Genomic DNA, 23572 nt, shown 5'->3' with positions numbered 1-23572 from the left:
ACGGCATTAAGTAAAAAATAAGGAACTGTCAATAAGTATGGACTTATTAACAACATGTCAATGTTGGTTCATTAATTGTAACAAAGGTTCCATTCCAAATGGTAGATGTTAATAATAAGAGAAACTGGTGTGAGGGAACTCTGTATTATCTTTGCAATTTTTTTGAAAAGCTAAAACTGATTTAAAAATTAAACTTTATTTTAAAAATAACAATAACATTTATGAAATAATTGGAAATATAAACACTAACTGTATAGCTTATGACACTAGTAATTGTTTTCATTTTTATGCGTGATAATCTTTCTAACACAAGATAAGAGCACTGAAAAAGACCAAGGAAGAAGTTGCACTGAGTAAGCAAATACTGAAGTTGTCTATTTCCAACTACATTCAAGATCAACAGATCAGTTTCTCAATGAAACTGTCATCGAATAAATGCTGTATTTAATGTAAAAATTTTACAGAAAGATCAGCAAAATTGCCTTCAAAAACTAATGCTATAATTAAGCAAAGAGGCTTCTGAAGCTATTTGTTAGATAACCATATGTTTTGCTCTTATTTTAACAGGTATCTAGAAATCCAGCAGGTGAGCTTTAAAATAAAGCCCTTAATTATCTCCCTCAATCCAACTACAGCAGCTGACACTTGTCTAGTACTTCAGGTCCTCTATTAAATTGATAGTTTCTATCTTCCAAAGGCAAAAGAGCAGTGAACAACAACCGATCGACGGAACAGAAGTTAGAAAGCTATCTAACCCACCAGAGTTATAAATGTGACTTCTCTATGAAAGCTGGAGTTGTAATTTCTCATATAACACATACTATAAGCATTGGCTGCGTGGTCTAATGGTAAGGTGTCTGATTCCGGATCAGAAGATTGAGGGTTCGAGTCCTTTCGTGGTCATCTATCGAAGCCCTGGTAGCACAGTGGTTGTGCTCTTGGCTGCTAACCAAAAAACATCAGCAGTTTGAACTCAGCAGCTGCTCCCTGGAAGCCCTATGGGGCAGTTCTACTCTGTCCTACAGGGTCACTATGAGTTGGAATTGACTCAACAACAATGAGTTTTTTTTTTTTTTCCAATATAGGCATAAATACATATTCTAAAGGCAAACAAGAGATTTGGTGATTATCCACATAATTCCTTTATTTGATCAGATAATTCAACATTATGTACTCTTATTTAGTAATCATAAATTATGTTAAGTGTTCATTTATATAACTTTTCTTTCAGGTGTCATATGAAAGAATTAACTGCATGCTCAGTATGCATAAAAGCGAAATCCTTGAAGGCACCAAACACTGTGCTGAGTTCACTGCTGATTTTTATACATACTGTCTGATTACTTAAGAGAAAGAATCGTTTTTCCAGAGGACTATATCTTCAAATTAATGAAAATCAACAGGAAAAACATGATCATATAAACGAATTTCACTTCATATACACAACTTTGCAGGAATGTTGTACAAAAAGCAAGGTCAAATAATACTAGAACATATGCATATATGTATACCACTGCCCACAGTACCTAAAATGGGTTCCTGCATATAGCAGGCACTGGTTTAATTAAAAAATTTTGAGTTTTAAATGTTAAAGCCCACAAACTAGATATATAACTAGAAAATTGGTTAAGTAAATTATGGTACATTGATATTATAGAGTCACTAAAACATTGTGAAGAGAGGCAATAAGGGTAGTGGACAGAGCATGGGTTTGAAAGTCAGTTGCTGGAGTTCAAATCCCAGTTCCGTCATTCGATAATTGTGTGGCCTTAGGAAATTATCTATTCTCAAGTTTATACTTACCTATAAAATGTGAATAATAATAGTCACTGCCTCACAATGTAGTTGCAAGGACTAAATCATATAATGCATGTAAAGCTCTTAGCACAACACCTAGCACATATAAGCATTAAAAAATGATAGCTAGTAGATTGTACCAAAAAGTATGCTATAGAGTATGATTTTTAAACATATATGAAGTTATATCTGTGCTCTGACTATAACTATGTAAGAATTATACATATACAGCTACAAGGAAGAGGAGGAAATACAAAAAATAAACATTGTTGATTTGTAACGGCAGAGGGATAGTGATAAATTTCTAAATTTCCATTATTACATTCTTTTTAGTACAATAAAGTTATTATTTATACAGAACAGAGGACAGTAGTTATAATTTTATACTAAAAACAATGTATTAGTAATAGCCATAGTTATATTATTAGTGCTTTCTGGTTAAAAATTATAGCATCTGCTGGCAATAACCACTACCCCCTCCTTTTGTGGTTGCTGCTTTTATTAAAAAACAAAAACAAAACCATAAAGATATACCCATTCATTGGGTTGCCACCTCTCCACACAGGTTATCACTATTAACATTTTTCAACAGATTCTCTCTCATTTTCTTTCTCTTTTGCTCATACTCAGAATTTAAAGGTTTCACCCTTTAAAAAAGTGAATGGGATAACAATATATACTGTTCTACAACGTGATTCTCTAGCTTAACAGCGTACCTGGAACATATTTTCACTTCAGTGCATATAGTTCTACCTCATTCTTTTTAACAGCTGCATAGTACTCTATTAGTGTGCACATACAATAAACATACAAATTATCATCCAAACCAGGACACTTCTAAGAGTGAAAGAGAGTGCTCTTAATAATTATGCTGGTAGCACAGGTGTAAATCTGGCCGATCCTATGGAAAAGGGGACACATGGTCACCCTACGTTGAAGACCTATACCTATGTATCATTTAAGTCATTTCTAATTTTTTGCTCTTGTAAACAATGCTTCAGTGAACACCTTTGTGCCTATAACTTTTTGTACATGTGAGAGATGTCTGTAGGATAGATATGTACAGGCAGAATCACTGAGTCAAAAATAACACATATTTTAAGTCTTGATAAATACCACTTAAAAAAGCCTGCATCAATTTATACACCCTTCAGTAGTACATGAAAGTGACTTTATCCCCTTTCCTTTGTCAATGCTGAGTGACTTTTAAATGTTCACCAATTTAATGGGCAAAAAATGGTTATCAGATTGTTTTAACTTGCACTTCTTTCAACATGGGTAAAGGTGAGTACCATCTTTTTAATGTATTTCTTATTTTCCATGCATTGAATATTTTTAATTTCCTGCTTACCAAGGTTTTTATTCTATTTTCTAAAAGTACTTCAAAATCAAAAATTATGAAATTAAAAACTGTTTAATTTAGGACAAAGAAAGAACCTTAACTACATCCTTCATTTTACGTATGATGAGGCAGATACCTAGAAACTGAAGTGACTTGCCCACTAGTTAGTACTCTATCGTATTTCAAGACATTTTCATTTGGATCCAGAAAAAAATACCTATCAGACTGTCTAGTTATCTAGTGCTGCTATAAAAGAAATACCACAAGTTGATGGTTTTAACGAAGGGAAGTTTATCTCCTCACAGTTAAAGTAGGCTAAAAGTCCAAATTCAGGGCGTCAGCTCCAGGGGAAGGCTTTCTCTCTCTCAGCCTTCTCATCAGTGTTCCCCCGGACTAGGAGCTTCTCTGCGCAGGGACCCCGGTCCAAAGGACGCGCTCTGCTCCTGGCGCTGTTTTCTTGATGGTGTGAGGTCCCCCTGTCTCACTGCTCACTTCTGTCTTTTATATCTCAAGAGATTGCCTCAGGACACAATCCAGTCTTATAGATCCAGTCCTGCCTTACTAACACAACTGCCGCCCATCCTCCCTCATTAACATCATAGAGGCAGGTTTACAACATAGAGGAAAATCACACAGTACCAGGAATCACGGCCTAGCCAAACTGATACACACATTTTTTGGGGGACATAATTCAAACCATGACACAGACGTTTTATTTTCTCTAAGATACCAAAAACAATAATTAAAATAATTTATCAGGTATTTGCAAATCATTGGGCTAATTAAATCTAATCTGTACTCCTATTCTTTTACGTCCACATAATTATGCCCACTCTTACATAGGTGATGAAATTCCTGATTTCTGATAACGGGAAAAAGTAGGGCAGAGGACAAAAGAAACTGCTTTTAATTAAACCTAAAATCTGGTGTCCACTCATCATTATAATCAATAAACAGACATAGCAAGATAAAAGGTTGGCAAAGATGAGACACTGTTGAATTACTAATTAATAAAAATAAAATGACCTTTTCTTTGTAATTGTCTCCTCAATTGGTTTACTTTCTCGGGACTCCAACTAGCAAGTATAATGAAGGCACACAAATCTGAATCTCTTCCCTTGTGTCAACTCAAGCTCAACAAATTAAAATCTGACAGTTCTCCCTCCCTATTCTTTCCAAATCTTCTTAGGAAACACCATCCTTTTTCTACTCTTCTAGTCTCAAAACTTTAAAGTTATCTTCTAGTTCACCCCTTCTCTCTCATATTCAATTAAATTACCAAAATTATCTGGAATGATCTGTTTTGAACCTGCCCGTCTTCCCCATTCCTAGTGTCTCTCTCTTAATCCTAGTCATCACCTTATGTTGAGATCACTGCTTCTTAACTTATCTTTGTCTATGATTCTCCACTCTCACATTCCCCAAGTATGCATCCCAAACCTTCCCCACTCTTTTCTCCAAGCCCATCTATCAATATGCCTGTCTCCTATTTTACTGAGAAAATACAATCACTTTTATAGAAATTGGACTTCTCTTCTTTGCACTTCAAATTTCTTTGTTATTTATATCTCTCCTCTTTACCTTCTGTCATAGGATCAATTTAAGCTTTTTGAAATTACAATTTTTTAGGTAAAAAAGGCTCAAATATCACTAAATTCATATGGTTCAACCTAAGGCAGCATAATTCCCTTGCTTCCTCCATTTCTCTCCTTGATATTATTTCCCCCATGTTCCTTCAGACCTTATTTCATCATGTGAAACAACTCTCTTGCTCCCTTGCTCCTATACAATCTCTTCCTTTCCACTGGATCTTCGTCCTGACCTACAAAAATGCCCAAGGTATCTATTTGTCAAACAAAACCAATTTTTAAAAAAATTTCATCTTACCCATACCCTACATCAGTCACAAAAACTAACTCAAAATGGATCAAACACCTAAATACAAAACCTTCAACTATAAAGATCATAGAAGAAAAAATAGGGACAGCCCTAGGGGCCCTAATACATGGCATAAATAGTAAACCAACCATAACTAAAAATGCACAAACAGCAGAAGATAAACTAGATGAATGGGACCCTCTAAAAATTAAACACATGCTCATCAAAAGACTTCTTCAAAAGAGTAAAAAGAGAACCTATAGACTGGAAAAAAAAATTTCAGCTGTGACACATCTGCCAAGAGGTTAATCTCTAAATATATAGAAAACTTCAACACCTCAACAACGAAAAGACAAACAGTCCAATTAAAAAATGGGCAAAGAATATGAACAGGCACTTCTTCAAAGAAGACATTCAGGTAGCTAACAGACACTAAGGAAATGCTCACAATCATTAGCCATTAGAGAGATGAAATTAAAACTACAATGAGATACCAATTTACCCTGATATCAATGGCACTAATCAAAAAAATAGAAAATAACAAATACTGGTGAGTTTGTGGGGTGACTGGAACTATTATACATTGCTGGTGGGAATGTAAAATGGTACAACCACTATGGAAAACAGTATGATGCTCCCTTAAAAAGCTAGAAATAGAAATACCGTATGATCCAGCAATCCCACTCATAGGTATACACCCTAGAGAAATAAGAGCCATCACATGAACAGACTTATGCAAACTCATGTTCACTACAGCATTATTCACAACAGCAAAAAGATGGAAGCAACCTAAGTGCCCATCAACAGACGAGTGGATAAACAAACCGTGGTACATACACACAGTGAAATACTATGCAACAATAATGAATAACGATGAATCTGTGAAACATCTCACAAAATGGATGAATTTGGAGGACATTAGGCTGAGTGAAATAAGCCAATAACAAAAGGGCAAATACTGTACGAGACCACTATTATAAACAAGAAAAGGTTTATACACAGAAAAAAAAAAAATTCTTTGATGACTACCAGTGAAGGGAGGGAAGAGGGTAAATTACTAAATAGATAGAAGACACGTGGTAATATTGGTGAAGGGAAAGGCAATACACTATATAGGGGAAGTCAGCACAACATGACAAAGGCAAAGAAGACACTGAGAGGAACACAAGAACAAAGGGCAACTATGGCAATTACTATAACAGACAATCCTGCAACAACAGTATTAAACAATAATTTATAACGGGATACACAGGTGGATAGGTATGCTGAAGAGGCACGGGAGGATGTAAGGGAGTGCACTTAGCTGCAGATACAGGTTAAGTTACGGATATCTCTACGTACGTATTTGTAGATGTTGCACATACACTAATATAGACAACAGGACACACAAGGGGCAGAGTCATGGAAACTTGTTATGCACAACCAAATACCTTCTAAGACGAAGATACTAGGCTTCAAGGCTAAGGACCATAGACTCAGGGGACATTCATGTCAACTGGCATGACATAGTGCATAAAAACAATGTTGTACATCCTACTTTGGTGAGTAGTGTCTGGATTCTTAAAAGCTTGCAAGTGGCCATCTAAGATACAACTAATGGTCTCCTCCCATCTGGAGTAAAGAAAAGTGAAGAAAACCAAAGGCTCAAGGCAGTACTCAGTCCAAAGGACTAACAGACCACACGCACCACAGCCTTCACAACCCTGAAACCAGAAGAACTAGATGGTGGCCGGCTACCACTACTGACCACTCTGACCAGGATCACAATAAAGGGTCTCGGACAGAGCAGGAGAAAAATTTAGAACAAAAAATCAAATTCATAAAAAAAGGCCAGACTTACTGGCGCCACAGAGACTACAGGAACCCCCAAGACTATGGCCTTAAGACATCACTCTGACTTGCAACTGCAGCCATTCCTAGAAACCACCTTCCAGCCAAGCAACAGACAGGCCTATAAAATGAACAAACAGCTGAAAAGAACATGCTCTGTAGAGCAGATAATCATACAAGACCAAAAGGGCAACATTTGCCCAAAAGCAAAGATGAGAAGGCAGGAAGGGGTAGGAAATGGGGAAGCCAGGGCAGAAATGGGGAGGGTGTCGACATAGTGTAGGGATTGCAACCAATGTCATGGTATACTTTGTGTACAATTTGTTGAACAGGAAACTAATTTGATCTCTAAACCTTCACCTAAAACACAAATATTTAAAAAAAAAATAAAGAAGTACAGAGTTCCCAGCTTCCCCTAATGTTAACATATTTCATAGCCATAGTACAATAATTTGAACCAGAAAATTAACGCTGATACAATACTATTAACTCATCTACAGACCGCATTCAAATTTTGCCAATTAGTCCCACTAATGTCCTTTTTTCTGGTCCAAAATCCAATGCAGGATCCAACACTGCACTCAGTTGTCATGTCCCCATAAACCAAACCAAACCCACTGCCATCAAGTCGATTCCAACTCATGGTGACCCTATAAGACAGAGAATAACTACTCCCCCCACCCCCACAGGGTTTACTAGGCTGTAAATCTTTACAGAAGCAGACTGCCACATCCTTCCCCCTTGTGGCAGCTGGTAGGTTTGAATCGCAGACCTTTCAGTTAGCAGTCGAGCTCTTAACCACTGCGCCACCAGGGCTCCTCATGTCCCCGTAGTCACCTCAAATCTAACAGTTCCTCAAGTCTTCCTTAATCATTCATGACCTTGACACTTTATAGAGCAGTGGTCAGTTATTTTTCAAAATGTCCCTCAGTTTGGGTTAGTCTGATGTTTCCTTGAAATTCAGTTCAGGTTATGCATTTTTGTCAAGAACGCGACACAAGTGACGCCGATCCTTATCAGTGCATCACATCAGGAGGTACACAAAGTTGGCGTGTGCGATCACTGGTGATGTTAACTTTGATCACTTGGTTAAGGTGATGCCTGCCAGGTTTCTCCACTGTAAAGTCACTGTTTTTCCCCTTTGGAATTAAATATCTTATGGGGAGATACTTGGGAACTATATTAATATCCTGTTTCTCATCATACTTTCACCCACTAATTTTAGTATATGTTGATGATTCTTGCTTGCATGCAACAATAATGTTACCCAGTGGTCACTTTCTATTTTCATCATTCTTTCTACATTTATTAATGTGAATAATAAATGTAGATGTCTACTGTAAAAAAGACCATCCCTTTTTTTTAATAAAACATTTCTACTTTTAAGGTTATCAGAGACCATCAAAAAAAATTTTTTCCCTTAATCCCGCTACCCTCCTGAGATACTACCTTCTCTCTCACTCCTTCTCTTCACTGTTAAACTTTCTGAAACAGCAGTATACACTCCCTGCCTTCATCTTCCCCATTTCCCATTCCTTAACATTTTACTAACTGGCTTAGCCACTCATCAACTCTATTGAATTTGCTTTCTCCAGAGCACCAGTAATCTCCATTTTGCCAAAAATCAAAGGCCTCTTCTATGGCTTCTGAAGTCTTTGGGTGTTTCATGCTAACCATGCTGTCCTCTGTCATACTGTACTTTTGAAATTCTCTTCACTTCTTTTATGTCTGTGTCCCTGCACCTCCTTCTCCTATCATTCTCTACATGAAAGTATTTCACAAGGATCAGTCCTTGGTTTCCTCTCTTCTATTTTTGTACTCTTTTTCTCTGGCAATTTTGTATATATTTCTGGCCTCAACAATCATTTTTGGGAGGATGATTTCTAAATCTCTAGTCTTAACTTTCTTCCTGGCAGTTTGCACGTTATTTCAATTAACTGACAGATATCTTCCCTTGGAGGTCTGAAGACAATTAAAAAGAAAAAAAATCAACAAATCAAAACTTAAAATCATTTCATACTCAGATCTGCGTTTCCTTTCACATTCCCTATTTTTGTACAGGGAGGACAAAAGGAACTTCCATGGTTCAACTGATGCCCCTTAAGACAGCAGCTTCCTTTCTCCCACTGCTTACTGTCTGATCTTTCCCAGAGTGTCCTACAGAATCCATTTTATTGTAAATAAATCTCCAGTTCACTCTGAACTTTTCACTCCTGCCCTACCTGAAACCTGGTTCTCCATGGACAATCCTGGTTATTCCCCCCACATCCTGAGAACTAGAGAACAGAAAGGGGCTTTAGCCCTGTCCTAACTTACTATTCATATTTCCAAATTTGCATGAAAACTCCTTCTCCTTTGAGGCTTGTGCCAGGGATTCATTTACTGCCTCTAAGCTCTAAACCCACCCTTCACTGCCCTGCTTTATCCTGCTGGACTGGATTCTTCAGACTCTGTGCTTCCTTTGCCTGCTGACTCAATGTCAAGCTCTGCCAATACAGTGTTCAGGGCTGGAAGAGGAAGAGGAACATTTTCTTCTCCCGGGGTTCTGTTTCCCACACTGTGGTGAGCAAATAGGCATGCAGGGCTATCAGTTCAGAGGCAGGTACCCTCCAGCCGGCTGACCAGCAGATAGTGTGTTCCTACAGCAGCCATGCCCTCTCCTCAAAGGTCTGGATCTTGACCTAGGGGGAAGTTAGAGGCTCCTCTGAGTTTCTAAATTCCTTCCATATTCACTCTTTGCCTTAGAAATAGCAGTAGTCATTCCTGGCAGTTACTATCTCTGTATATCTTAGAGTTCTCTTTTACCCCTGTTATTAGTTAATCACCTTTGCCTAAATACAATTCTTCTTATTAAAATTTTCTTATTCAAATTAGCAGTATGGTTTCTGTCTCCTGAGTGGACCGTGACTGATAAAAGGCTCATTCGCGCCCTTTAGTTATAACACTCTCTACTGCCTTTTTAACTGTTTATTCCCCTCCTCCCTTCTCCTGGATCATTATTTTCTTTAACTTCATGACACTGAGACAACTTTGACCTTATAAAATTATAAAACTCTGTTCTTTTAAGATGGAGCGCTCTCCATAAACGGTGGAAAATCACACGTCTGGTGACCTTCGTGGGCTGGTTGTTAGTTTTGTCTGTGTTTTTCAATTCAGGGTCAATCAATCCTCTCTGCATTGTTTTTACTTCAAACAGACTTTTGAAATTTTCGTTTATATTCACTATGATGGCAAAAGCAGTACCTCCCCACTCAAGCCTTCTGGAAGCGTCAAATGTTAACAATGCTAGGTGATTTTACTGTTGATATGGGTCACAGTTCAAATCCTATCTTTTCCATGACACTTTCCTGGATCACCACAGCCATAAGTGTTCTCTCTCTCCTCTGAGAAACTCGGAAAATCACCGTTACAGGTGGTGATGTTTTGGCACTTTCTCAGCTCAACAAGTGCTTATCACATTTACAATGTTGTAGGTGATTTGCAAGAAATACAAGATGATCTTTGCCCTCAAGTTTATAACCCTGTTTGGAAAAAAGACACATTTATGTGACTCAGTAAAAGTGCTTTTGATTATGAACCACAGAATTTAATGCAAATTGACTCAAGAAAAAAGGGGGGGGGTTTGTAAGGATAGAGAGGCATCTCATAGCATCACATTCCTGGTTCCAATCTGATGTGAAGCCCAACTGCACTTTCTGTCCTGAAAGTCCATGAGATGGAATGCAAATTGAGAAGCTGTGGCCCAAAGCATCACATTCTAAAGAATTCTGAGATCCTGAAGAGATACTTCAGCATAGTACTGAACAATATAAATATAATGAAAACCAAATATGTACTTTTAAGTGTGCCAGTAATCACATAACATGATAAAAAACTGGTGAAATTAATTTTAATAATATATTTAACACAATATATCTAAAATAGCATTTAAACATGTTATCAATAGAAAGGGTATTAATATGACAGTTTACATTTTTTATACTAAGTCTTCAAAATCCAGTGTGTATTTTATACTCACAGCAAATCTCAAATAGAACTAGATACATTTCAAGTGCTCAATATCTACATGTGGATAGTGGCTACAGCTTCATCTTTAAATATTCACATCAATTTTCAGTATAGTTTTAAACTGCAATAAACTATATGTGTCACTTTAAAAAATCTTAACAATGAATGCACTGCTTTGTGCATCCAGAGTAATCCAGAATAAAAGCTTCTATATAACTAGGCTTATAACTGAACATTTTATACATTTGTCATTGATAAGAAAGTCGTTACCGTAATACTGGACCTTTGTTTGAATACAGGTCTACATGAGAAATCACATAAAATGCATAAACAAGAACAAAAATGGACCCAGCATGATTAAATTCCAAGCAAGACTCAGGCACTTCTATCCTGTATAGGTTCATGTAAGTTGTACAGGAAAAAGTGAATGCTTATCACATCAGAATATTATAACTTCAGTACTTATTTTAAGTTCTGGGTACTTACTGCCTGACTAATTTTAACAAAGTATGCAAACAGTGCTTGAACATTTTATGGTTCTGACTTGATTAGGTATTCCTTTTCTACCGTCCCATAAACACCTATCATATCTCATTTCAATTACATGTTTCAATGTTCTGTCTTCCCCGCTAGACTGTATGATCCATAAGGGCAAGGACTGTGCTTGTCTTATTCAATGCTCACCCCCAGGGCCTAGAATAGTATCTGGCACATAATATGCATAAAATAAATTTTTTAAACATCCCATAAGTTTATGTTATGAAGATTCTACTTCTTTTCTTACTGTCCTGAAATACAGTGCTCTCTGTATTTGTATTCCTCTTTCATTTTGCAATCCTGGCAAAATACTTGTCCAAATAAATGCATAGCTTGAACTCACTTTTCTCGGTCTGGTCTTCTATTTAAACATACTAGGAGAATGGTATAGAAAAAAACTCTCTGCTCTTTGCACTACCTCAAAGACTGACAACATGGTCTACGGTAAGGGGAAGCAATTTTTGTCCTGTTACTTTGTTAAAAGGAACTGAATGGAATGGAACATACACTTAGATGGCAAATTTTAAAATATTGGTGCATGTAAAAACAGCTTGGGGACAGCGTCTGACCTCCTCCAACCCCACAAGGGGGTTAGGAGAACCAAGATCAATGGCGTGAGACTGACTCCTGTGAGGCAGAGGCCAGACACGCCTCCTCTCTTCGCCATCTTTACAAATTCTGACACCAATCATCCCTCTGACAGCATTCTGTACTTCTCTGCTGGGTTCAACTATTCATTGCAATGGCCACAGAGAACTCACAAACCACACTCACAATTATGGGGTTTGTTAGAGAAGTAACAGTTACAATTCAGGCTCAAGAACACTCAGGATACAGTTCTTCCATCAGGATAGCCTCTCCCTAACTGTGCTCACAGGCACGCCTCTCCCTGGCACTCAGTCTCTGCCCAAAGGCACTCAGCCTTCTCTCTCCATGAGCGCGGAAGCCCACCGTGCCGTCTCCTGTGCCAGGTCTCTGCTGCGGGTCTCTCCTGCTGGTCTCTCCTTCCTTGGTGGTGGGCTCCTCCTCCCTGCTCTGGAATTGGCTCTCTTTTAAGGCAAAACTGACCAATCCCCTTGGTAGGCCACAATTACCGTCTCACACTATCACCTGGGTGGGAGTTAGAAGACCACGCACGGCTAAAAAGGCCACGCAAAAGTAATCGATCACACTGCTGGACATAAATACAAAACTAGATTTTTTTCAGGATTGCCACTAGAAAACCATGGTTGACAAAGGGTTACCGCATGTCCAAAAACTGTTATTTTTCTTGAGCACCCATGATTTTTTCTAAACACTAATTTGAGGATTCCTTGGTGAGTTAAGCTTGGTTCAATGCTTTTAACAAATTTCCGTTCTGCAAAGGTCCAGTTAATCGTAAGAGCAGGGTGACTATATAATTTATCATCTAAACCAGGAAACTTCTGAGAGTGAGAGCGGCACTATTAATAATTATACCAGGGACAGCAAACATAAACTGTTCAAGCAAAAAAAAATTGCCAGCCACGAATTATATATCCAGCAAAACCTTCTCTCAAATATGAGGGTGAAATTAAGAGTATTTCCAGATAACCAGAATTTTAGGGAATTTGTAAAAACAAAACTAAAATTACAAGAAATACTACAGGAAATCCTCCGGTTAGAAAATCAATAACATCAGATAACAACCCAAGACTACATTAACCCAGATAGGGAAGTCACAAAAATAAATCAAAGCTAAAATGCTGAAAATAGGGAAATAGAGACATCAATATGTAAAAGATGACAACATTAAAACAAAAAAGAGGGACTAAAAAGTGTAGTCACAGATCTTTCATATGGAGAGGAAGTCAAGGCGATACAAAGAAATAAAAGATTGGTTTTAAACTTAAAAAAGCAGGGGTAAAAATTAAGGTGACCACAAACGAAACTAACAATCCTACACATCAAAATAAAAAATAAAAACATAAAGACTCCAGAAATACAAAATCAATAACAATGAAAAAGACGAAAAGAAAATACATAAAGGAAAATGACTCAGCACAGAAAATTAAGTGGAACAAAGAAACTGTCAACACAAAAAAAAAAGACTTCAAAGTGACAGCACTAAACTCATATCAATAATTAGACTGAACGTAAATGGACTAAATGCACCAATAAAGACACAGAGAGTGGCATAATGGATTAAAAAACACAATCCATCTATATGCTACCTATAAAAGACGCACCTTAGACTTAAAGACACAAACACTCAAAGGATGGAAAACAGACGTTTAAATAGAAAACCAGACCCAGAAAAAAATATATCAAGCAAACAACAATCAAAAAAGAGCAGGAGTGGCAATATTAATCTCTGACAAAACAGACTTTAAAGTCCACCACAAAGGATAAGGAAGGACACTATATAATGATTAAAGGGTCAAAACACCAAGAGGACATAACCATAATAAATATTTACACACCCAACGACAGGGCTCCAAAATCTACAAAATACTGCAAAACCTCAACAACAAAAAGACAAATAATCCAATTAAAAAATGGGCAAAGGATATGAACAGGCACTTCACCAAAGAAGACATTCAGGCAGCTAACAGACACATGAAGAAATGCTCACAATCATTAGCCATTAGAGAAATGCAGATCAAAACTACAATGAGATACCATCTCACCCCAACAAGGCTAGCATTAATCCAAAAAACACAAAATAATAAATGTTGGAGAGGTTGTGGAGAGACTGGAACACTTATACACTGCTGGTGGGAATGTAAAATGGTACAACCACTTTGGAAATCGATTTGGTGCTTCCTTAAAAAGCTAGAAATAGAAGTACCGTACGATCCAGCAATCCCACTCCTTGGAATATATCCTAGAGAAATAAGAACCATCACACAGATATATGCACACCCGTGTTCATTGCAGCACTGTTCACAGCAGCAAAAAGATGGAAATAACCTAGGTGCCCATCAACAGATGAACAGATAAACAAATTATGGTATATTCACACAATGGAATACTTATGCAATGATAAAGAACAATGATGAATCTTCGAAACATAACATGGATGAATCTGGAAGGCATTGTGCTGAGTGAAATTAGTCAGTTGCAAAAGGACAAATATTGTATCAAACCACTATTATATGAACTCAAGAAAAGGTTCAGACACAGAAAAGAAAACAGTCTTTGATGGTTATGAAGGCAGGGAGGGAGGGAGAGGGGTATTTATAACTAGATAGTAGGTAAGAATTATCTTAGGTAAAGGGAAGGACAAAACACACTACAGGGGAAGTCAGCACAACTGGACTAAACCAAAAGCTAAGAAGTTTCCTGAATACAACCAAACACTTCGAGGGACACAGTAGCAGGAGCAGAGGTCTGGGGACCATGGTTTCAGGGGGCATCTAGGTCTACTGGCATAACAAACTTTATTAAGAAAATGTTCTGCAGCCCACTTTGGTGAGTGGCATCAGGGGTCTTAAAAGCTAGTGAGTGGCCATGTAAGATACATCAAATGGTCCCGACTCACTCGGAGCAAAGGAGCATGAAGAACACCAAAGACACAAGGAAAATATCAGCCCAAGCGACGGAAAGGGCCACATAAACCAGAGACTCCAACAGCCTGAGACCAGAAGAACTAGATGGTGCCTGGCTACCATCAATGACCACCCTGACAGGGAACACAACAGACAGTCCCTGACAGAGCAGGATAAAAGTGGGGTGCAGAACTCAAATTCTGGTAAAAAGACCAGACTTAATGGTCTGTCTGAGACTAGAGGGACCCCAGAAAACATGGCCCCCCGACTCTCCATTAGCCCAGAACTGAAACCATTCCCAAAGCCAACTCTTCAAACAAAAATTAGACTGGACTATGGTACTTAAAATGATACTCATGAAGAGTGTTCTTCTTAGCTCAAGTAGATACATGAGACTAAATGGGCAGCTCCTGTTCAGAGGCGAGATGAGAAGGCAAAAAGGCACAGGAGCTGGTTGAATGGACACGGGAAATCTGAGGTGGAAGGGAAGAGTGTGCTCTCATACTATAAGGAGAGCAGCTAGGGTCCAAGACTAATGTGTGCATAAATTTTTGTTATGAGAAACTGACTTGAACTGTAAACTTTCACTTAAAGCACAATTAAAAAAAAAACAAAAAACGGTTCCAAGCAAACCAAGACATATGATCACTCTATACATATGTGACCTTGCTAAAACACACCTAAAAACAGATTTCCTGATACTTCTATTTGGGCAGTCTTATATACTTTTATACCTGAGGAACGTGTTTCACTAAACTTGTGAATCAAAATGTTTCTTTAACACAAATGAAATATTTTCTTTGAAAAATTTAAACCATGTATTTTCAAGGACAATGTCATTAAAGTTATACTCTGCAAATTGCACTCGATGATAACAAATAATTACTTTTTACGTTCTTATTAAATCAGAAAGAGAATAAAATTATGGAGATTGTGAATCTCCATCATTAGCATGATCAGAATAACTTCTTACAACATTTTTGCACATTCATAATAAAAAGCTTTAATTTCTATACCAAAACTATCTCCTCAAGTACTGTACACACTTATGCCATAAAATATATCCACATTCACTTGGTAAACTAAACTTTTAAGAATAGGTTTCTATACTCCTTAAAATTTAAGAAAACTATATACATACACATACGACACATATATATATATATGTACATACACACATACACATACTCTTTGGAAGGATCCAGTAGGAAGTAAAAACTTGTACATCCTTTCTTGAAAACAATTTGACAATATGTATGAAGAACTATAAATATGTCAAACCCTTTCTATTTTTTGAAATATATATTAATAGAAGAAAAATAACTTATGTGAAAGATATCACCAATGTTCAACATTAGAGAAATATTTACATAAAATTATGGTACAGTCATACCATGAAATTAGGTAGCCATACTGGGTCCATGTATAAAATTGTATCTGCAGTATGATCCTAATTTTTGTTTTAAATACACACACACAACATACGCACTCAAATGCAGTTTTAAAATATACAAGTATGCAGGCAGAGGAAAAAACAAAAAAAATCCAAAATATTAATAGTGATTGCCTGAATTGTGAGATTAGTGATTTTTTATTCATTTCTGTAGCTTCTAAATTTTAAACAATATTTTTGAAGTTTTCTAAAATAAATATACTGATTATGAAAGCAAGTTTTTATATTTTAAAGGGCCCACAATGATTTATTTGACAGCATAATCTAAATGACCATTTAAGAAACAAGAGTCATTCTTGGGTGGTGCAAATGGTTAGTACACTTGGCTGCTACTGAAAGATCGTTGGTTGAAATCCACCCAGAGGCACCTCAGAAGGAAGACTCGGCAATACACTTCTGAAAAATCAGCCACTGAAAATCCTATGGAGCACAGTTCTACTCTGACACACATGGAGTCACCATGAATCAGAACTGGTTTGGTTTTTTATTTTAAGAAAAAGAATCTGATCTTTTGGTTCATACAAATAGCAAACGATTATATACTGTAATAGTCATATAATCACAAGACAATACAGACAGAAATTATCTAGTATGACCCCTTTAATGTAATTCTGAAAAAAAAAAAAGAAAAAAAGAGAGACACAGAGAAGTCCAATGACTTGTTCGGTTGTAACAAGCTAGAAAGTATTCAGTGAAGGAGGCTTACTTTTCTCACTAGGTTGACATCATAATAAATGTTACAAATTTGAGCTGAATAGGACTAGAACTCAAACCTCAAAATTCCTAGTCAAGCACTTTTAAAAACTATGCTCAATAAAAGTTTTAATATATACTATCAAGATATTTTCTACCAAAAAATACAGAAAAAATTTGTTCACTGAATCAACTAACATTTACCGAATGCCTGTATTTGCCAGGCACTGTACACAGTCCTGAAAATTAAGAGATGGTGATACCTTTGCTCTCAACACCTTACAATCTAATGAGGAAGACAGAATTTCAAACTGTCCTAAAAAATATGATAAACGTGAGCAGACGTAGACACAGACTGATAATGGAACACACAGAGGGAAGAATTAATTGTAAGTAGGGTTTCAAGGAAGGCTTCAAAAAAGGTGACATTTGAGCTTTGTCTTCAAAAATATTTTTAAATAGCCAATTGCCATACGAACAAGGGTTAGAAGGACATTCCAAGAGAGTTGAAGACAACACAAGATGTGTTCACGTAATCCTAATGTTGGCGGGAGGGGATCAGGAAGTAAGATGAGGGTGTAACTGTAATTATGGCCAGAATGCAAAAACATTATTTATCAAAATAAGAAAATGGGACTTAATTTGTAGGTAATGAGAAGTTAAGGGTTTTTAAGTAGGGGGGTTACAGTATGGATTTCTACTTTAGAAAGTTCATTCTGATATGATAGATAGGCCAAAGGTACAAAAATCTATTAGGAGGCTGCTACAAATATTACCAAGAAGAGATCAAGAGCCCTGAGCTAGGGTAGTGACTATAGAAATAACAAGAAGAGGAGTAGAAGTTTTAAGAAATTTTCTAGAAGGTTGAATCTACTAAATGTAATAAATGAAAGGGAAGAATCAAGAGTAACTCCCAGATTTCTGGCCTGAAACAGAGTAAGGTTATATTACTTAAAAAAAAAAAAAAAAAAGTTTGGGAAAAGATCATTTGAATGGAAATGCAGAGTTTCTGTAGAACTTGCAGGTAGTCAGCCAGAAACATGGCTCCAGGTCTGAAAAGAGAGAGAAGTTGGAGATAAAGATTTGAGAACCAGTGACGTATAGGGGAAAACAGAGAATGGACCCTAGAAACACCAAACTTTACATAAAAAGAAGACAGAGGAAGAGGATACAATAAAAGAGTAGGGTGGGAGTTTACCAAGAAAGGAACGAGTATTAACAGAAGGGAGTGTAACAGAAGGGAACAGAAGTTAAGGAAGAAGAGTTTCAATAAATAGCTGACAATCAAATATCAGAGAAGAAAGAAAATAAAAAATGACCAATGAATTCAACAGTCTTAAAGAGCACAGTTTCAGCAGAGTAGAGGTAGGAACTAAAATCAAAGTCCAGCAGACACGGAACTAATGAAATTCTAGTTTCAGTTAAGCTAGAATAAGCACACTCAGAGCCTGTCTCTCTCACTGAATGTAACTAAATCCCCTGGGCAGAATACACGGGGTAACTATCTGAGGACTCTGAAAAGCAAATGTTAACAAACTGGGGAAGGAAAGTAGAACTCAAAGTATAGACAATCTTATGCTGAATTTCCTCTTTTTTGTTCTTCCCTGCTCCCGTATCTCTCAGACTGGACTCAAGGGCAGAACAAACCCTGGAACTGCACACTGGGCATGGACTGGAAGAGCTCCCAGAGAAACCCTCTCCTTCCGGTCTGAGGGGCAGGAGGAGGCCATATGGGACAGGGAAACTGGGTGAAATAACCTTGCTTGTTTGTTTCCTCTCTTCCACGCAGCTCGGCCCCAGGTAAGTCTCACTGCTGAAGCTGCAAACCCACAGTGGTAGTGGTGGTCGCATGGTAGTCAGCTATGCATCTATAACTCTGACAAAAGGAAATCTTATCTCCGGTAGAAAGCAAAATTACAACATTGTCTAGTAAGATTTTCAATATATAGAGATACAGAATTTCTATATACATATGTATATTTAATTTATATATTTTCTATATTATATACATATCAACAACATACAGTAATCACTAAAAAAAAACTATCAAGAAAGATACAGTAAAAAGTCCAATAGATAAATTAAAATGGAACATTAAAAAATATTCCAATAATTGAAAAAAGGTCAGGAATGGGGAAACAGAAGAATAAAAAACAAAGGGGATAAAAAGAAAATAATTATGTTAAATGTAAATCATGTTAAATGTAAATGGTCTAATCCAGGAGTTGGCAAACTACAATACATGGGCCAAATAAGGCCCATGGCCTGCTTTGTATGGCCTGCCAGTTAAAAACCGCTTTTACATTCTGTTGTTGCTATTATTAGCTGCCATCAAGTTGGCCCCAACTCATGGCAACCCCAGTGCAATGGATCAAATGCTGCCCACCTGTACCATCCCCATGATCGGTTAAGGATTGGACTGTTGGGATCCATAGAGTTTTCACTGGCTGATTTTGGGAAACAGACCACCAGGCCTTTCTCCTACTCCGCTTAGTCTGGAAGCTCTGTAGAAACCTATTCAACATCACGGTAACATGCAAGCCTCTACTGATAGACTTTTACATTTTAAAGGCTTGTAAAAATAATAATAACAATAAAGAAGAATATGCAACAGAGACCATATATGACCCTCAAAGCCTAAAACTCAGGTGTCCACCACTTGGGAAATAGATAAGGAAAATGTAGTGGATACTAGGTGAAAATGTAGTGATAAAATATAGTGAAATACTATGCAGCAATCAGAAGCAACTAACTAGACGCACATGTTAGTGCATCCTTAAAACACCACGTTGAACAGAAGGGGAAAATGCAAAAATACAGAGCAGCAAACAGATACTTGTACATTTATGTTCACTGCAGAATTATTCACAATATCCAAAAAGTGGAAACCACCTAAATGTCCATCAACAGATAAACTGAACACTGTGGTTACTGAACTTTCTACCCTTAAGGGCCAAACTATATATTTTGTATATAATTACTGAATGAATGAATGTCAAAAACTTGGGACTTATCCTTGGTATCTCCCTCTACCTCTTCCACCATGCCTACTCACTCCCCAAATCTTGTCTATTCTACTTCATATATTCAGTCTCTCACCATGTCCACTCATATTCTATGGTCCAAGCCAAAACGATGACAATGGCTTTCTAACCAACTTCTCTCCCTCTAGCATTGTCCTGCTCCAATCCATCATCAACATGATCATGACCCTCCCTGTGTACACTTCAACAGCTACCCATTACTCTTACAATGGAGTCCAAAATCCTTAACATACCCAACAAGGCCCTGAATTATCTACTCCTATCCTACCTTTCCTGTTTTCTTTAACATCACAATTCCCCTCTCTCACTACACTCCAGCTACCCTGATCTTTCAATTCCTCATACTCACTGAGCTCCTTCCCACTTTAATCTACATTTGGCTAGGTCTGTATCTGTCAGATCTCAGCTGCAATGTCACTTTCTCAGGGAACCTTTCCCTGATACACCAGCCTGGGTTAGGTCTCCCTGTTGTATACTTTTCCTTTATAGCACCTATCAACACTGTAATCATTTCCATAAATATGTGCTTAATATCTGCCTCCCTAGCTAGATTTATATAAGCTCCACAAGGACAAGAAACGTTTGTGCTATTTGTTACTTTATCCTCTATGCCTAACATAGTGCCCAGTATATAATAAATATTTATTTGTATTAATAATCCATTTGAGGGCCATAAAATACTGTTAATCTTCCTATTTACTAAAAATAACTTTTAAATGCCTCTTGCTACTTTTTAAAGTGAATAAATAGAATGTTATCTTTCTCCAAAAATAATACCTTCGTCCTGTGAACTTTGATTATTTTTCTTCTGTGTGTCAATGACTATCCATATTAAAAGTCTTGGAATAATTAACAGCAATCTTCTCTTCTAAAAAGATCATGTCTTTTCAAATTTAAAGGAAGTATGTTCTCAAAGGGATCAGTCTCAATTCAGTAACAAATTTCATAAGCCAGTAACAGGCCTATACATTAGACAGAAATACATTAGTCAAAATTTACCTGTTCTACCATACTTTAGTAACATTTTCTCAATCAAAAAAAGAAAAGAAAACCTAAGGGAGGAAAATGTTACATAGCTGAAGAGCCTATGTAGAATCTACATCTAAACAGGATGTCTACAAAGGCAAAGACTACAGAGAATCTATTACTAAACTCTTACCAAGATTAGATAATTGCTGTAATATTTCACCACCAGGTGGCAGATCCACACAACTTTCTAGAAATGCTCTTTTCAGTCCTGAGAAGTTAGTCCAATTAGAAGGAATTTTAGGAAAAGTTAAATAATTTTAGGCATATTTGAACCTGAGCCAGTTAATCATAGGCTAGATACAATTGGTTCTGAGAACATTACATTCTTATTTAACTATAAATTTATCTGCAAACATGCAGAGGACCCAATTTAAAGAAAGTAGAACACTGAAATACAGTAAAAAAAAAAAAAAAAAATAGCAGTTATCCACAGCCCAGTAATTCCAAATTCTCAGAAGTGTAGAAACAGCTTTGAATCCAGAAGCAAGAGATGAAAAGAAAAGGTAGGGAAAAGACGTAGGAGAGACAACATGAGAAAAGAAGGGACAGAGAGAAGAAACACCTACCAAACCAAGGAGCTATAAAACCCAAGTGGTAGCAACCCAAAAGGACAATTGACATTTCTGTGTTTTCAGCAAAATATTATAATCAAATAAAATAATTTCAAATCAATGGATTAAAAAATTGACTTCCAATTTTTCAATAAAATGGCACTAATATCCTAAGAATTTATTATTACATTTCAAGATGAAATACGTTATCTTGGGACAATTCCAGTTATTTTAAAATGCTATCAGAAACACTATTTGCAGATGCACCCTTTAAGTCTAGGGCGTACACCCTAATCTGTTCACCCTAGCTATAGCATACCCTCCCTCTACACCACTTGTCTTCTACCTATATCTCAACTTCTCTCTCCTCTTTCTGGTCCGCGTTTACAGGAGAAACCATGGCTCTTGATACTTGGAAAGAGACCTCTGGCCACTACACACACCAGTCAATGGCTCAGTCTCATCACTAATGCTTCCTTCCCGATATCCTTCAATTCACCCACCAAAATTGCCTCAACCCTAATTGGCAACCAACACCCAATCTGCACCATAAACTAGGGCAAATCTGAGTTTTGAGGAGTATGAAGCATATATAATTTGGGGCCCTCCTTAAGAAAAAGAATAAGAAAAAAAAATCGCAATTTTGCAAAATTTTCAGAAATACATGACCACTGAACACATTGCTAGAGCCTCTCCCAGGCCCTATACAACTGAGGGGACCAAAAGCTCATCAGCTTAAGGATAAATTACCCCTGCCATGAACACATCCTAGGGAAAAAAACAAGCTTCTAAACTCGCTTAGTTAAATAAAACAACTTGTACAACAATCCCATTCAATAAAGGGAAAAACATTGCAGAATTACAGTGTTCAGAGTTACTTAAAAACAAGGTTGCTAAAATTAAGGACAGAACTAAACTGTCTGAAGAAAACAAGAAAGCAAAGCATGGAGAAGAAAAACTGTGAGTTTAGAACCATGCTCACACACTTCTATTATACTCCACAAGCACGCTGCCATAAACTGCGGCAGGTATCCCCCAGGAAGTTTGCCCACTGGGTACTTAATTACATAGCATGGCTTCAGAAAGTTCTCACTTTTCTTCTCTGACAGAAACACTCAAAAAAAGAGAGAAAAACAATTCTCAAACAACTTTGCTTTGGGAGATTTTCTTTCAATTATGTATCATACATTCAAAGTCCTGAACAGTATTAGAAGAAAGCTGCCAAATGTCTCATTCCTTCCTCTCATAAAAACTGAATATATACAAAGGCCTCAGCAGCTTATCTGAGTGAACAAAAACACAAATCCTCATTTCCTAATAACTTCCTGAATATTTTATTATCGTTTCCTCCCAGGAAATTTATTCAGTCCACGTAGCTCCAACACTAACAGTGCATTTTTAAAGGGAAACTATTCAAGAATAGCAGAAGCTCATACAAAGGATTACCTCCAGTAATTAATAGGTTATTGTTTGACTACATATCTGAGTAAAATATAAATGAGTTGAAAATATACATGAATTTCATAATAAATACACTGAAAACAGAAAGTACTTATTACCCCAGAGCAAAGGGAGACAATTATTTAAAGTAAAAAATACTTGTTCACATTCTAATTGATAAACTTCAAGAAAAGTAAAAATCATTAGTATATTCACCAAAACTGACTGAATGTTCACTTAAGATCTATATCTACATTTCAATTGTTTCTATATTTCAATTATACCTAAGTAAAACTTCAATTTGTTTTTTAAACTTCCAAGAGTAAGAGTGGATAATTTTACTCATTAAAAAAAGGAAAATTATTGGTATTCTTTCCTAACTCTGGTTTCAGGAGAAAAGGATTTATAGAAATTACCTTGCACGTTTTAACTCCAGAGTTATTTCTTTTTTTTTTTTTTTT

General features: G+C 36.8%; 1 protein-coding gene and 1 non-coding gene across 2 annotated transcripts in view; one reads left to right on the top strand and one right to left on the bottom strand.

Moving 5' to 3' along the window:
- Positions 1-23572, bottom strand: part of NEO1 (neogenin 1) — a 216027-nt gene that overhangs the window by 180857 nt on the left and 11598 nt on the right. The gene's annotated exons all lie outside the window — the stretch shown is intronic.
- On the top strand, positions 832-903 carry TRNAR-CCG (transfer RNA arginine (anticodon CCG)). The gene has a single exon. It is a non-coding gene; the product is annotated as a tRNA-Arg (tRNA).

The sequence above is a fragment of the Trichechus manatus genome, unplaced genomic scaffold, assembly GCF_000243295.1.
Source record: "Trichechus manatus latirostris isolate Lorelei unplaced genomic scaffold, TriManLat1.0 scaffold00030, whole genome shotgun sequence".
In the NCBI taxonomy this organism is placed as follows: domain Eukaryota; kingdom Metazoa; phylum Chordata; class Mammalia; order Sirenia; family Trichechidae; genus Trichechus; species Trichechus manatus.
This window is presented reverse-complemented; position numbering and strand designations above follow the sequence as displayed.